The sequence below is a fragment of the Xenopus laevis genome, chromosome 3L (genome assembly GCF_017654675.1).
Source record: "Xenopus laevis strain J_2021 chromosome 3L, Xenopus_laevis_v10.1, whole genome shotgun sequence".
Classification (NCBI taxonomy): domain Eukaryota; kingdom Metazoa; phylum Chordata; class Amphibia; order Anura; family Pipidae; genus Xenopus; species Xenopus laevis.
The window spans coordinates 153,119,845-153,136,652 of NC_054375.1; the positions used below are offsets into that span (position 1 = coordinate 153,119,845).

The 16,808-nt window shown below is 44.5% G+C and overlaps 4 non-coding genes across 4 annotated transcripts; all 4 read left to right on the forward strand.

The window, feature by feature from the left end:
• Positions 1–13,225: 13,225 nt before the first annotated feature.
• Positions 13,226–13,299, forward strand: trnai-aau. Its single transcript has one exon. It is a non-coding gene; the product is annotated as a tRNA-Ile (tRNA).
• Positions 13,300–13,674: 375 nt separating this feature from the next.
• trnai-aau lies at positions 13,675–13,748 on the forward strand. Its single transcript has one exon. It is a non-coding gene; the product is annotated as a tRNA-Ile (tRNA).
• A 368-nt stretch (positions 13,749–14,116) lies between these two features.
• On the forward strand, positions 14,117–14,190 carry trnai-aau. The gene has a single exon. It is a non-coding gene; the product is annotated as a tRNA-Ile (tRNA).
• A 1,508-nt stretch (positions 14,191–15,698) lies between these two features.
• trnai-aau lies at positions 15,699–15,772 on the forward strand. The gene has a single exon. It is a non-coding gene; the product is annotated as a tRNA-Ile (tRNA).
• The last annotated feature ends 1,036 nt before the right edge of the window (positions 15,773–16,808 follow it).

The window sequence follows — 16,808 nt, forward strand, 5'->3', positions numbered from 1 at the left end:
GAAGCTTGAATTGATTGCGTCTTTGAGCAAAACCCACACAAACTTATCATGAAGGTTCTAACCTCTTCAAATGGTTCAATAGATCTGTGCCACTGACTTCTATGTGACCTCGACAGGTTTTAACTGGGGTTATTTTAGCATTCCAGCTATTTGCAGCTTCGGGTATTAATCTGGAAAAATTCAAAGGTTTGTTTTTTTTTTTAATAAACCCGAAAATGTAAGTTTTTGACTGAAAACTACCCCTCAAAACATATATTTTTTTTGGGAAAACACAACTTGACTGATAAATATGCCTGTGTCTTGGCAAGCCAATTATCACGGTTTGTCTATTTTGTAGCTCTGTGTGGCTTCACTATTATTGAGGAAGACCCTGTAAACTCTTCATTTATAGTGGAATTTTACTTTATTTACATTAACTGCTTGTTTGATTTTCTGGGAACTTTGCTTTCCCATCACAAGCATATCTTGATCTCTACTTACAGTAAGTTATAAATCCATATTTGTTTTGCGATTTCCAGCCTGGCCCTTTAGAGATTCACGTTTTCTCAATCTGAAAATAACCAAATATTAAATATGCGGAAAATAAAGCTGCTTTGTCTCAAAGTTGCACCGGTACCCAATGAATGGCTTTACTTGCATGTAAATTAGTTTAACAGGGAGAGAATTGTCAAAAGGGGTTGTAAATTTTTTATTTTGTGGCCTATAGGTTGTTTTTAGGGTTTGGGTCCAAATTAGCTAAATCTGAATCCTGGGGGGAAAAAAAGCTAGGATTTGGCCGAAGTGTTGTGTATGGTCAACAATAAGCCCCTCCACCTAAACAAGTGTCACCGGGGAGCAGGCAGGGCGTAAGTGCTGCCATGTTACTCTAGTTGCTGATCAGGGACGCAGGAACAATGGCAGACGTGTTTGTCAGAAACACTTAAGTTACTAATTTCCTGTGGGCAGTGGTTAAAGGGGCAGTTCTCCTTCGCTAAACTTTTGAATTTCTTTTTACCATCGTTTAAAAATGCTTCCAAACTGGCTGGTTACAGCAACTGAAGCGAACCAATTAAAAGAAAAGAAGCCTTTATTCACCGTTATTTTCAAGAAAGGTTTGTATATTTAACTACTGTGCTTTATTTATTTATTTAGGTGCCAAAGGCCTTTGGGTGTGTTATTGTGCTTACAGCAAGTTTGCTAGAAGCGGCTTTACTTTGCAGTTCCCTGGGTTTGAGCTTGGACTTGTGGATAGCTGCTCTTTTTAAGTGCAGTTATAAAAGCCGCAGTTTGAAACTCAATGTAGAAAGTTTGCTACAATTTCATTTTAAAGAACTTTAGGAAAATGTAGGAATGAGTTAACCTCTATTAAAATCCATACTTAGTGATGCCATTCATTCTTTCCATTTTCCTTCGTTCTTCAAGAAAATTCCCAAGATAAATCGCTTTCATCAAGACTTTCGGGCATGCGCAGAACGATCCAGGACAGGCAGAGCATGCGTATATAGATTGATTTTTTTTTTTTTTGTGCCTTCTAAATGGTTCACTGAAGCCTGGAAAGCCCTGCCTTCTACAAGAGCGCCAAAGAAGAAATTTGCCAAACACAAAAGGCTAGTGAAGCGGGGATATCCCCTGCACGTTTATTTAGTCATATGATGTAACGTTACGTCATATGACTAAATAAACGTGCACGGGATATCCCCACTTCACTAGCCTTTTGTGTTTGGCAAATTTCTAATTTGATACTATTGGAAGAGGTGCTGACCCCTCCAGCCAACACAATTATCACCAGGAGAGAATCTAGGGGGAATAGGGATTGTTTTGCTGCCTTCTACAAGAGCGCACCAATGGCAGCCTATGATAGTTGCTATGGTGACACATCTCTACAGATAAACTTCCACATTGCGATATTAATGACGTATTAACTAAAATGGCACGAAGAAGGGGCTTTGAAAAAGCACTACAGGAGACTGAATTTTAAAAGAAAAATGGCGAACAGGTAAAGGGGCTCTGATATTGTGTGGGATGCAGTCAAAGCCTTTCCTTGTCCTTTAATTTTATAACTTATCTGTAACTGGGAAATAAGTGGCAGCAAGATTGAAGTTCTGGTCTGTGATGTTTATATAAAGGGCCTGTAGGTGTCACTGTGCTCAAGACTTATATACAGCTTGTGGTGTTAGAGTTGCTTACTGTTGTGTAATGGCTGCATGAGCCTGCTAATAAAGCACTGTTATACTCTATACTCATCCTCTGCTACCAAAACATAACCTCGTCCTTGCTCCAAATCTGCATACATATGGCACATTGTGCAAACTGTTCCAACGGGCAGATTCACTAAAGGGTGAAGTGACTAACGCTGGTGAAAATTCGCCAGCGTGACGTCATTTTGGCACTTTGCCAATTTAATAACGGTAGCTGGCGTAATTTCGCCAAGGAGATAGATTCTGGCGCAACTTCGCACTCTTAACGCCAGGCGAATTTACGGTCTGGCAAAAGAGCGTTACTACGCAAATTCACTACGTTTTTGATTTTACTGAACGTAACCTCTTGCGCCAGACTTGCCTTCACCACCTCAGACCAGACGAAGTGCAATAGAGTAGATAGGAGTTCCTCAAAAAAAAAGTTTAAAATATTTCTAAGTCCCAAAAAACGCTGGCGACTTTTCCTATTTAAAGGGTGATAGACTGAAAAAGATCATACATTTTTTATTTTTTTTTGCGTACACTCCTTTCCCCCCTACATTTGCTAACATATGGCACCTAAACTATACTGTGGGCACATGTGTAGGGCAATATAACAACTTTTATATAATTTTATTAAGGTTCCCTTGTGTAGTGTAATATAGTTGCTGCAGCATATATTGCCATTGTACTTTAACTGCACGCCGTATGCTAATTAGCCAACGCTAGCGTAACTTCGAACTGCTGAGCGTAATTTCGCCAGCGTTCGGTACCCTGTGCGCAACTTCGGATCTTCGTGAATTAGCGTTGTCCAGGCGAATTTACGCCTGGCCAAGTGTTGCGATGTGCGAGAAGCCATCGCTGGCGAATTTTCGCCTGTTAGTGAATTTGCCCCCAAGTGTGTGAAGATGGGAATGGGAACTCTGGATTGGCAGTTATAGATGGGGCTGTTATCTAGTAGTGGGGGGGAGCAGAGCCGGGCCCAAACTGATTGTGCTTATTAGGAATACTGTAGAACCCCCATTTTGTTCCACTGTATATGGACACACAATCCCTGTTTTGTTTGGGGCCTAATGCGTTTAAAACACACCACTTTCCCTTGTTCTGCTATAGTTTATACAGCAACAGTGGCCAGCTCCATGTAACTTGAACACTTTCCATATAGTCAGGTGGTCCCAGTGTTGGCCAAGAAAAGAGCAACCATTTTGGGGAGTTTTAATCTTGAAAGCAGCTTGTAAGTTGCAGATAAAACTTAGCCACTGTGTATAATAGAATTCTTAATGAATCTGAATGAGTGTAGGACTGGCCAGACCAGGGATTACTAACGTTGTTGGTCATCTTTAATATATTGCAATATATGGACAATCCTATATCCTAAATATATGAATAATGGGTTGAGTGCAGAGGACCTCTTGTCTGTATGAACTATGAGAGGAACCAGCTCAGAAAGGCTTCCTTTTTCCATAGTCCCCTTTTAGTAATATAACTACTAATGCATCGGTCTCTGGTAAATTCAAGAGACTTCAACATGTAAAGGTAAAGAATGGTCTGGGACCAGATGGTTCATCCCAGGGTACAAAATCACTTTAGCTCTGTGATTGCCAAACCTCTTTACTTACATTTTTTAAGGATTCTTTGACGTTCAGCATGGTGCAGAGACATTGGCAAATTCCTAATCTAGTGCAACTATTCAAAAAGGGATCTTTTTTGCCTGAAAACTATAGACCAGTTATGCTAAAATGTATGGTAGGAAAGCTTTTCAAAGGAGTATTCATGGATAAGATACTTGACTTCATTTCAAATTCTGAGTTTGTTCCAAGCTAACTTAATTGCCTTTTATCAGGAGGTGGGCAGAAACCTTGACTCTGCAGTGGATGTGATATACAGTTAGGTCCATAAATATTCGGCAAGAGGTAGCTTTTTTGGTTCTCTGCATTACCACAATGAATTTTAAATGGAACAACTCAGATGCAGTTGAACTGCAGACTTTCAGCTTTAAAGGACAAGGAAAGGTTGAAATTAAAGGGATCCTGTCATCGGAAAACATGTTTTTTTCAAAACACATCAGTTAATAGTGCTACTCCAGCAGAATTCTGCACTGAAATCCATTTCTCAAAAGAGCAAACAGATTTTTTTATATTCAATTTTGAAATCTGACACGGGGCTAGACATTTTGTCAATTTCCCAGCTGCCCCAAGTCATGTGACTTTTGCCTGCACTTTAGGAGAGAAATGCTTTCTGGCAGGCTGCTGTTTTTCCTTCTCAATGTAACTGAATGTGTCTCAGTGGGACATTGATTTTACTATTGAGTGTTGTTCTTAGATCTACCAGGCAGCTGTTATCTTGTGTTAGGGAGCTGTTATCTGGTTACCTTCCCATTGTTCTTTTGTTTGGCTGCTGGGGGGAGGGGATGATATCAGTCCAACTTGCAGTACAGCAATGAAGAATGATTGAAGTTTTTCTCTTGCCTAATTGGGGGACACAGGCACCGTGGGGATGAAGATCCTGCAGCTGGAGATGGACACTAACATGTTAAACTTGACTCCTCCTCCTGCTCTGGGCTTCATCCCCTGCCTCCTCCTACTATCTCCAGTTTCGTTTAGTGTCCTCAGAAGGAGAAGACACAACTTTTAGTGGCTGGAGCATATGATCAGGACTCCAGGTTAAGATCATGCCACACAAAAAAGGGGCCACTGATCCTTTCAAGAGCCCTTCCAGCTGATTCCTACACTGCCCTATAGCCTTCCCGCTCTACGGAGGTCTGCAGGCTCGCTCCTCTCTCCCTGCGCTGTCTTCCCGCTCCCCGGAGGACTGCAGCAGCGCTATACACCCCACCAGGCGTGTACACCTATGCAGATATCTATATATGTGGGGATTCATCTGCACATATATAGCTATTTGTGTAGTACTGGGAGAAGTTCTATACGCAGGGCATAAAGAAGCTGGCACATTGGTGAGTACTACCACATTCAAAATACACCCCTCTCTCTATCATAGGCCCCTTTCTCCCTGAATCTCCACACGTTCCTTGCCTGTCGCTGTTCTCCGCGCCTTTTTTCGTCCTTCTGCGCCATACTTGCGTTCCACGCTGGAACGCACTTCCGCTTCCGCCGTACGCGCAAACCTCGCGCTCACTCTTGGCGCCAACACGGGACCTCTCCTTCCTGCACGGATCCCCTGCGCATCTGACTGTGCGCACACTACCTCGCGCCCTACTGGAACCTGCAGCCTGGAACTTAGCGGTCCACGCCACATCCTCCCTTAAGCACGCAGCGACCTCCGCAACTGCACAGGGAGAACTCCCCTCGCACAGGCAAGTCTCCTCTCTTCCTGTTCTCTGCCTTCTGCATGATTTTTTTTTTTCAGGTTTCTTACCCTTCACTCTGTCCCTCTTCTGTATCTACAGAAAACAAGGAGCATTCTTCTGCCATCTACCCTGCTCTTAGGCCGGAATCCCCTGCCTCCTTCACAATAAATAAATAAATAAATAAATACAATATTCTCCCTACCCTTGTACCCTACCATATACAAGGAGGGAAGCATCATGGCAGACAAATTAGAGGAAGCCAGGACATCCAAGTCCTCCGCTCACCCTCGCCCTAATACTCAAATATCCTTCCTGGCCTGCGCAAATTGTAAAGCCAAATTTCACTCGGCCTCAGCTGATTCCGTGTGTATGGCCTGCAGAACTTCAGATCCCTCGCCAACTCCCACGGCTAGCACATCTGAGTCTGATTTAATTAGGGCACTCTCCCTCTCACTTGCAGGCATCCAAAACCTGGCCCGCATACCCGAGACTTTAGACAAGGTACTGGAGCGCTTATCACAACCTGCTAGGCCTGCTGAACTCCCAGTCTCTAAACGCCCAGCACATTCACCTCCCAGTTCCCCAAGGGAACCGTATTCTCCCTCCGAAGAGGAAGGCCAGGTCACTACAGAGGATGGTTCTGATCAAGAGCACACAGATCCAGACATTGACACACCTAGAACCCAAAAAGAGGTTGAAGGTCTTATTCAAGCAGTGCTTACTACCCTTAACATCGAAGAATCCGTCTCAACGGTTGAACCTGCAAAAAACATATTCAAGAGACAAAAGAAAAGTTCTTGCGTTTTCCCAGCATACGAACAACTTGATGACTTAATTAAAGCCCAATGGAAGCACCCTGATCACAGGGTACAGATTTCCAGGCGATTCTCCCAAACATATCCCTTTCCGCCTGAGTGCACGGATCTCTGGGCGTCACCCCCAGCGGTTGATCCTCCGGTTTCCAGGCTTTCCAGGAATACCACTATTCCCGTGGCAGACGCTGCAGCATTCAAGGACCCCATTGACAAACGTCTAGAAGGATTCTGCAAGTCATCTTTCACGGCGTCCGGTTCAGCGTTTAGACCTATATTCGCAATTGCTTGGGTTGCAAAGGCCATGGAGGTCTGGATCGAACAAGTAGCACAACTAATCGGGTCCGAGGATCCAACTACCGACAATATTCTGTCACAGATAGCTGATGCTACCAACTATGTTGGGGATGCTGCAATCGATGCAGCAAAAATGGTAGCACGAGCCTCAGCACAGTCGGTGGCGGCTCGTAGGTTTCTCTGGCTAAAGACTTGGTCAGCTGACTTAACATCCAAACGTTCCCTAGTCAGCCTCCCCTTCCAAGGGAAACTCCTCTTCGGTTCCGAGCTCGACAAAATAATCTCACAGGCAACGGGCGGCAAAAGCACCCTACTTCCTCAAGCCAGAACTAAGAGACCACCCTTCAAGAGACGACCCTTTTTTCGTCCCTTTCGGCAAGGCCAAAGTTCAAAGGCACAGAACGACAAACCCAACACCACCTTCCGCTCACGCTACCCAGCCAAACAGAAGTCCGGTTGGTCCTCCAAACCAGCTCCACCCAAGCCTTCCCACGACAAGTCCAACTCAGCATGAAGGGGTGCCCACCCCCGAAAGGGTCCCCTTAGGAGGCCGGCTTCAATCCTTTCGGGAGGTGTGGGATCAAAGAATCCAGGACCGCTGGGTCCTTCGTGTAGTTTCTCAAGGACTACTGATAGACTTTACTCAATCTCCACCCCACAGATTTTTCATATCCAGGCTGCCCAGACATACTCACAACAGAACTTTGTTCCTCAAGGTCATCCAAGACCTAGTCACGGCAGGAACCATTCAACCTGTCCCTCAACCAGACAGGGGAAAGGGATACTACTCAAACCTTTTCATGGTCCCCAAAAAGGACGGCTCCCTGAGACCAGTCTTAGACCTGAAAGATCTCAATCCCTTTGTGAAAAGGTGTCACTTCAAAATGGAATCAATCCAGTCCGTTTTGGCGTCCATGGAAGACGGGGAGTTTATGACGGTCATAGATATCAAAGATGCCTACCTGCACATCCCCATACACCCTGCCCACCACCGGTTCCTCAGATTCTTCGTCAACGGTCACCACTGGCAGTTCGTGGCTCTGCCATTTGGACTTTCCTCTGCCCCCCGCACCTTCACCAAGGTGATGGCAGCAGCACTAGAGGAACTAAGACTTCAGGGAATACCTGTCATCCCATACCTGGACGACTTACTCGTAAAGGGACAGTCCGAAACGACAGCCCTTCACCATACCCTTGTGACCCTAAAAACTTTGACGGACCTCGGGTGGATGATCAATTTCAACAAGTCACACCTCATTCCGTCTCAGACTATAGAATACTTAGGTCTGATTTTGGACTCCAGAAGAGGGAGAGCATTTCTTCCTCCGGACAAGACCCATACACTACAGAACAGGATTCGGAAACTCAAGTGTTCCCACAGGATCTCTCTCAGGATTGCCATGCAAACCCTCGGTACGATGGTGGCATCTTTTCCAGCAATCCCTTATGCTCAATTCCACACAAGGCCTCTGCAACAGGCAATTCTGTCACACCAACGCAAAGATCGACACGATCTAGACCGCCTGATACACCTTCCAATCCGGGTGCTACACTCTCTCGACTGGTGGATACAGCCCCACCGGACAACAGGGGGGAGGCCATTTCCACCCCTACATTGGACGGTCCTCACGACAGATGCCAGCTTACGGGGATGGGGAGGTGTCTTGGACCAGACCACAGTCCAAGGGCTCTGGGATCAGGTGGAGACCTCCCTCCCTATCAATCTCCTAGAACTGAGGGCGATTCGCTACTCACTACAAAGCTTAACACACCTACTCCAGGGCCGAGCAATACGGATCCAATCCGACAATGTCACCGCGGTGGCTTACATAAATCACCAAGGCGGCACCAGAAGCCCCGCAGCACTGCAGGAAGCAAACGAAATCCTTCGGTGGGCAGAGAACCACGTTCCGGCCCTCTCTGCGGTACACATACCAGGGGTAGACAACTGGATAGCGGACTACCTCAGCAGGGAAACGCTAGACCAGGGAGAGTGGAGTCTGCATCACGAGGTCTTTCAACTGCTGGTGGAAAGATGGGGGCTACCAGACATCGACCTGATGGCTTCAAGAAGCAACTGCAAGGTTCCTCGGTTTGTTTCAAGAAGTCTAGACCCGTTAGCACATGCAGTGGACGCTCTGGTGATCCCTTGGCAGTTCTCTCTGACGTACATCTTTCCACCTCTGGCACTTCTGCCGAAGGTCGTCAAGAAGATCAAACGGGAAAGCACCACAACAATTTTGATAGCCCCATACTGGCCCCGGAGGTCGTGGTTTGCAGACATAGTGGCGCTGGCAAAGGACGACCCCTTCCACCTGCCACTCAGACAGGACCTTCTTACTCAAGGCCCCGTCGTCCATCCGAATTCTCGTCAGTGGGCTTTAACGGCATGGCTCTTGAGGCCCTAGTGCTGAAGAGAGCTGGAGCACCCGCAGATGCCTTACCCACTATGCTTAGGGCTCGCAAACCTGTTTCCTCCAAGGCGTATCACAGGGTATGGAAAACCTTCATCTCCTGGTGTGAACACCGGGACACAGACCCACAGAGAGCTAAGGAGAGGGATATCCTTTCCTTCCTTCAGGATGGGTTGCAGAAAGGGTTGGCACTGAGCTCTTTGAAGGTGCAGGTATCAGCATTATCCATCCTGCTACAGGAGAAGCTGGCGCTCCGGAGTAATATCAGAACTTTTCTTCAAGGGGCAACCCGTTTAATACCTCCGTATCGCTGCCCAGTTCCACCCTGGGACCTTAACTTGGTGCTCTCTGTGCTTCAGGAGGATCCCTATGAGCCACTCGACATGCTTCCTCTGTCTACATTGACGGAAAAGGTTGTCTTTCTCCTGGCCATCACCTCTGCTCGCAGGGTTTCGGAACTAGCCGCACTCTCCTGCAAATCACCTTTCACCATCATACACAAGGACAAGGTGGTGCTTAGACCTACTCCGGACTTTTTACCTAAGGTTGTATCCGAATTCCACCTCAATCAGGATATAGTTGTGCCTTCGTTATGTCCAGACCCCAAAAATCCTGGAGAGAAGAAACTGCACAACTTGGATGTCGTACGAGCTATTGAACACTATCTACGAGCTACCAAGGAGGTACGAAAGTCAGATTCTCTCTTCATCATTCCGGATGGCCCCAAACGCGGGTCCAAAGCGGCTAAGACCACGGTAGCGAAGTGGATTAGGGCTACCATCACTAGAGCCTATGCAGTTCGAGGACTACAGCCTCCACTCAAGGTGAAAGCACACTCTACTCGCTCACTTAGCACTTCGTGGGCTGTTCGCCACCAAGCATCGGCGGAACAAGTTTGTAGAGCGGCCACCTGGGCGTCCCTTCACACCTTCACACGTTTCTACAGGCTACACACACGGGCCTCGGCCGAAGCCGTCTTTGGGAGGAAGGTGTTACAGGCTGTGATCAGTTAAACACCTTATAGCTTGTCAGTGTCCCGCCCTCATGGGTTGCTTTGGGACATCCCCACGGTGCCTGTGTCCCCCAATTAGGCAAGAGAAAGAGAGATTTTTGTACTTACCGTTAAATCTTTTTCTCTTGTCCTATATTGGGGGACACAGGCCTTCCCTCCCTGTACGACACTGTTTTTTTTTTCTGATTATAATCTGTTAATTCTCCGTGTTGGGAGTATTGTTCAAAATTCTATATTTTTTGAGAGGGTTGAGACTCTTCCTTCTTATGGGTTTTTTCTGCTCCTTCTTCGGTCGAAACTGGAGATAGTAGGAGGAGGCAGGGGATGAAGCCCAGAGCAGGAGGAGGAGTCAAGTTTAACATGTTAGTGTCCATCTCCAGCTGCAGGATCTTCATCCCCACGGTGCCTGTGTCCCCCAATATAGGACAAGAGAAAAAGATTTAACGGTAAGTACAAAAATCTCTCTATCAGAGCACAAGTCACATGACCAGGGGCAGCTGGGAAATTGACAAAATGTCTAGCCCCATGTCAGTTTCAAAATTGAATATAAAAAAATTTGTTTGCTCTTTTGAGAAATGGATTTCAGTGCAGAATTCTGCTGGAGCAGCACTATTAACTGATTCATTTTGGTAAAAAAAAAATTTTTCCCATGACAGTATCCCTTTAAGTGTTGTACATTCTAACTGCGTCTATATACAGTTTTCAGAACACTAACTGTTTCTCCTATTGGTGCTTCCCTTCGCTCCGTATGCTGCTCTGATGAAAACCTGCCGGCTGCACTAGGGTGAAGTCACCAAATTCTGTACATTCCTTCCTCCCACTGCCCGAGGCGGCATTTTCTCTTCTAACATTACAGCGCATTCCACTTATAAGCGCTGCTTTGTTTCCTTGATTGATGACGCGCTATGGAGTCACATGCGCAACTGGTTACCAGAACTCCAGCCCCATGATGAATGGAACTAAGAGACTTAGGACGGTAGATATTAACTATACAAATGCCTATAACAAAAAATACCTTACAGATTCAGCACACTATAAAGTGAACTTTTATTCCTGCAAAGAATACGGAGTAAGCTTTCCTTCTCCTTTAATTCAGTGGGTTGAACAAAAAGTTTGCATAAAAATGTGAGGAACTAAAGTCTTTTTTTTAACACAATCACTTCATTTGGACAATTGATTCAAAGGCTATTTTGTGGGCAGTTCCTTCGTTATATCTTTATCAATGAAGCAGATAAAAGCCCTGGAGTTGATTTGGGGGGGGGGGGTGTATGTGGAACAGACAACATGAGGACAAAGGAGCTCTCCATGCAGGAGAAACAAGTCATCCTTACGCTGCAAAAACAGGAAAACAAATCCGAGAAATTGCTACAGTTTGGTTCATCCGGAGAAAGAAAGAAATCACTGGTGAACTCAGCAACGCAAAAAGACCTGGACGTCCAGGGAAGACAACACTGGTGGATGATCTCAGAATCATTTCCATGGTGAAGAGAAACCCCTTCACAAGAGCAAGTGAACAACAGTCTCCAGGAGGTAGAGTCTCCATGTCCAAGTCTACCATAAAGAGAAGACTGTATGAAAGTAAATACAGAGGGAGCACTGCAAGGTACAAGTCACTCATAAGCATCAACAATAGAAAAGCTACATTGGACTTTGCTACACCAACTCGTCCACCAACAATGACCAATATATGCAGAGTAACGGAGCTCAGGGGCGCCATGTTCGGTATCTTCGGGGTCATCATCTTTCTTTTCTGTTATTTACGGAGCTTTCCTGCTCCAACTACGCATGCGCCAAAGGCTAAAATGTCGGCACTCACTTCAGGAAGCGCCCAGGGGCGATCCTGGCCCCTCCGCCGTCTGAGGCAGCAGCAGTTGCTGCTGCCCCCCCTCCCCCGGAAATTCGCTCTTAAAGTACCAGGAGCAGCATTTTTGCTGCCCCTGGTACCTAGTGGGGCGCTGCCGCCTGAGGCAACAGCCTCAACTCGCCTCATTGGCGAAGCACCCCTGGAAGCGCCCCCGAACTCCACTGTGCTATTCTGTGTATATATAGGTCAGTGTTGCTGGACGGGACACATATAAGAGTAGAACACTAAGCAGGAAGGCGGGGCAGTGGAGGTGGCAAATAGGGGCTTTTAACTGTACGGGGTTTACTTCTCCTTTAAAGGACCAGTAACATCCCAGCTGCTCGAACCCCCTGTAGCCTAAGCCATAGACATGGAATGTCTTGCCTACTGTTCCTTCTGCCTCCCGCTCATCCCGGATATGAGATGCCCGTTGCCTGTCGCTCACCCGTGCCCCTGCCTGTCTCTTCATACCATGGCAGAAGTAGTTCTATACACGGCCTGGCGCCAGTGAAAACGCGGCCTATATTAATGCACGCCTTGATACACTTTTTACATGCAGCGAGGCTCTGACTTGTCGCCACTGAAGCACGGAATGTGGGAGCTAAAGGATCCAGCAGCAGAGAGCCAGGGAGGAGAAATCGAGCGCCGCTCCATGGATGGTCGCCGTGTCGCCTTTTCTGTAGAGGACAGGAAGCGGAGTTTCTGTAAGTTATTTTTTAATAAAGACTTTTTGATTCTAAAGTATAATTTGACTTGGTGTATTTTTTTCAATGTGTACTAACGAATTTCTGTAAAAAATTTTTTTGATTTTACTGGTCCTTTAAGGATAGTAATGCGATTTGCGATCCATTATGGGATCGCGCTAAAAGTGATCATTTTACACAACAAAATCTGAAGTCGCTTGGTTATTTCAGAAGTGGTACAGAATATTTGATGATATTTAGAACGTTTTTTTTTTTTTAATTTTGATATGATGGAGCTTATATTACATTTTCATTTTTGTGATACTTCTCCTTTAATGGGGGGGGGGCTGGGTGGCTGGTCAAATCGTTGTTTTTTTATTCCTTTTAGTTTTCCTTTAGAAGCTCTAAGTCAGCTAGTTGCATTTTAGGAAAACAATACAGAACAATAAAAAAAAAAATCACTTTTACAAAACATTTTTTTTTTCATGGCTTAGTATTTTATAGTTTTCCTAAAATGTTTCCTTTTCACCTTTACAGAACTGATAGTTTTCAAACAAATAATGAACAAGCCCTTAAAATAGGTTTGATTTTGGCAGGCCTCTGGTCTTTAGCCCTATTTTTTCATTGCTTGTATTGTTTATATACTTGTGTGTTGCAGTGGCTTTGATGTAATCAGGGATCCTTTGCTGCAACTGTCACATGGCCGGTTAGCTCAGTTGGTTAGAGCGTGGTGCTAATAACGCCAAGGTCGCGGGTTCGATCCCCGTACGGGCCACTTATTTTTTTTTTTGTCTTTTTGTTTTATTTTTTTTTTTTATTTCATATTTTCATAAATGTAATTATTCTGCCTCCATCCCTTTAATTTTCTTATAGATATGAGTGGCCAATTAGCACGCAGTAACTTGTTAAGGATATTTAGTTAATTTCTGCCTTTAAGACGGATGTGTGGCTAACTGTGTGCTTCTAACAATGCCGAGTCAGTGTATCTGAGTAGAACTTGTGCTCCTTCTGGATGTGACTAGTCCAAACCCTGAATAATCTTTTAATTAGCCATGTAGAGTGCACATTTCTAGCTCTTTAATGTCAGCAAAAAATGAGAATTCTTTGTATGTAGGAAAAAAAAAAACTTAAGAATTCCTGTTTTCCAGTTGGCCGGTTAGCTCAGTTGGTTAGAGCGTGGTGCTAATAACGCCAAGGTCGCGGGTTCGATCCCCGTACGGGCCACTTTTTTTTTTTTTTTTGTCTTTTTGTTTTATTAATTTTTTTTATTTCATATTTTCATAAATGTAATTATTCTGCCTTAATTTTCTTATAGATATGAGTGGCCAATTAGCACGCAGTTACTTGTTACAGATATTTGGTTAATTTCTACCTTTAAGACGGATGTGTGGCTAACTGTGTGCTTCTAACAATGCCGAGTCAGTGTATCTGAGTAGAACTTGTGCTCCTTCTGGATGTGACTAGTCCAAACCCTGAATAATCTTTTAATTAGCCATGTAGAGTGCACATTTCTAGCTCTTTAGTGTCAGCAAAAAATGAGAATTCTTTGTATGTAGGAAAAAAAAAAACTTAAGAAATCCTGTTTTCCAGTTGGCCGGTTAGCTCAGTTGGTTAGAGCGTGGTGCTAATAACGCCAAGGTCGCGGGTTCGATCCCCGTACGGGCCACTTTTTTTTTTTTGTCTTTTTGTTTTATTAATTTTTTTTATTTCATATTTTCATAAATGTAATTATTCTGCCTTAATTTTCTTATAGATATGAGTGGCCAATTAGCACGCAGTTTTTCTCCATGTGCTTTCCAGATCAATCTTGAACCCTTGCAGTGCCTTCAGAATTTCACATTTCATTTGTTTTTTGAACATTTTGTGCTCTCTCATTTTAGAGGCATTTTTGGGGGTATTTTTAGGAAAACTATACATTTTTTTTTTTTTTCAAGAGAACTTGAGCTTTCTAGATTTGCTTGTGTATTTGTGTATTTCCACTTCTGGAGCAAGATACCTAAAGAACAAAAAAAAAAAAGACTATTTTTCATGATATAGGGATTTATACCAGATAAATATTTTATTTTATGCAGAAAAATTTAACATTTTATTACTTCTATAGATCAAAAACTCCCAGCAGTAAACTACCAAATTTTCCAAGCACTGCAGCAGCATACTTTAGATTTAAAAGCCAAAAAATCCCGGAACGGTAGGTTTACCCCCAATCAGAAAGGGGTAACTATGTCTTTCTACTCCATATTACCAAATATCGATGTTTTTCCAAACTTAGTGGGTTGTATAAAAATGTATGAAAATTCTGCAAAGTTTTCAAGTTCGTATCTACCAAACCGTTAGGAACCAAGTAAAACTATTGTAAATATGGTTGCCAGGGGTTCACCTTGATGCCAATTGTGCATAGGATTTCCAAAGTATCTGCCAATGACAGACCCCAAAATAAAGTTAGCGCAAATGACTTGTCCCGAAAGTCACTTCAGCTACTGAAAAAAATCTATGGAATTTTTTGTAAAAATATCACAAAAAGTTTGACCCGTCCAAAGCATATATTTTTGGAAAGTACACATCCAGGCTAATCCAAAATGCCTAACCGTGTCTTTCTACTTCAGGTCACAAAATTGGCAGTTTTGATGAAATAACTGAAAATTGCCTCAAAGCTTCCACTTTTTTTCTGATCTCTCGCATTGCATAAAGGACCCACATAAAACATCCTTATCATGACCGGCTGGGGTATCCTGAACACTTTGATGCCTAGCATGCATAGATGCGGCAGTTAAAGGGTTAACCGGATGGGCAGCTCTTTGCAAATCTCTTTAGGTGCAGGAGGGAAGGGGGCGTGGCATTAAATTAAAGGGAAAGATCACTTTTATTTACTAGTTTCTTGTACCTCCTGATGCATTTTCCATGTGCGGGGTAAAGGGTTGGGCTCACCTTGTCAGTAGATAAATGGCATATCGGCTGCAGGGCTGTGATTGGGAATTATGGGGTTCCATACTACTAAATAAGCAGGGTCCACTGCCAATTAAACATGTTCATGCATGCATGGCCATGCCCCCCACCCTCTCCAGCCACACCCCATTATGCCAAAAACTTAAATGACACTCACTTGGATGTCTAGATAGCCCCCCCCCCACCAGCAACTTGAATTTTTAACAGAGAGCTGTAGGAAATGCTGCAGCTGGCCGGTTAGCTCAGTTGGTTAGAGCGTGGTGCTAATAACGCCAAGGTCGCGGGTTCGATCCCCGTACGGGCCAACTATACTTTTGCACATTCCTAATACAAAAAAGCTTGTAAGTGTCCTACATTCGCCTGTTGTGTGTTAAGGGATGTCATATGCATTTATAATGAAGCAGAAAAATCAACCTGGTTAGGGTGAGATAGGCTCAAAGGAGCCAAAAACCTCTTCCCATGCAAGACATGCAGTATAAAGCCTTCTGAAAATAGACGGTATTTACATGCCTCACGCTATACACATAGCACTGCCTTCATACACAAAAATGAGATTACAAATGCCAAAGTGGTCGGTTCGATGATTTTTTCCATCTCTTTTGGCCTTTTACTGCAGTACTCCCTGACGGTGCCCCTTATCAGCAGATGTGGGGGTCACATGCTCTGCCTGTTGTGAAATGCTTTGGGGCCCTCTCACTGTGTCATGAAATGTGGGAGGTGTGTTGCACATAGGGTTGCCATCTTTTCTTGAAAAAAAATAACGGCCTTCCTCTATTTTTATGCATTTCCCCTATTAATAACATTGGGATCAAGCTTAATTTTTACAGGCCAGTCCGGTAAAATACTGGGCAGATGGCAACCCTAGTTGCACACACAGTGTCTGCCATGAAATGCTCAGGGGCCACACGCTGTGCCTGCTGTGAAATGCTGGGGTACCACAAACGTGTCCTGTGCAGATATGCTGTGGGTCACTCACTATTTCTTTTATAAAATGCACAGTACTACCTGATGGAAAATTACGAATGTCGTTTATTTTCAGTTTTAATATATAAATAAATACCCAATACGCACCCTCGATAGACACGAACTTTGCCAGTCAATAGTAAAGCAACACTGACAGGAAGGTCACTTGCCGCCTACTGTTGTCCAAAATCAGGTCAACTTCATCGCCCCCTTCTGATGAGCGCGCACAGGCACACGTGTACACCGGAGCTCAAGTGCACATGCGCAGAAGAAGTGTCCAGGAAGTGGGGATTGTTCTCACAGGTGGGGAAAGAAGCGTCTGAACTAGTAGTAAGGCGGTCACGGTGCCTGACGACTACATTTGCGCCATACGCACGT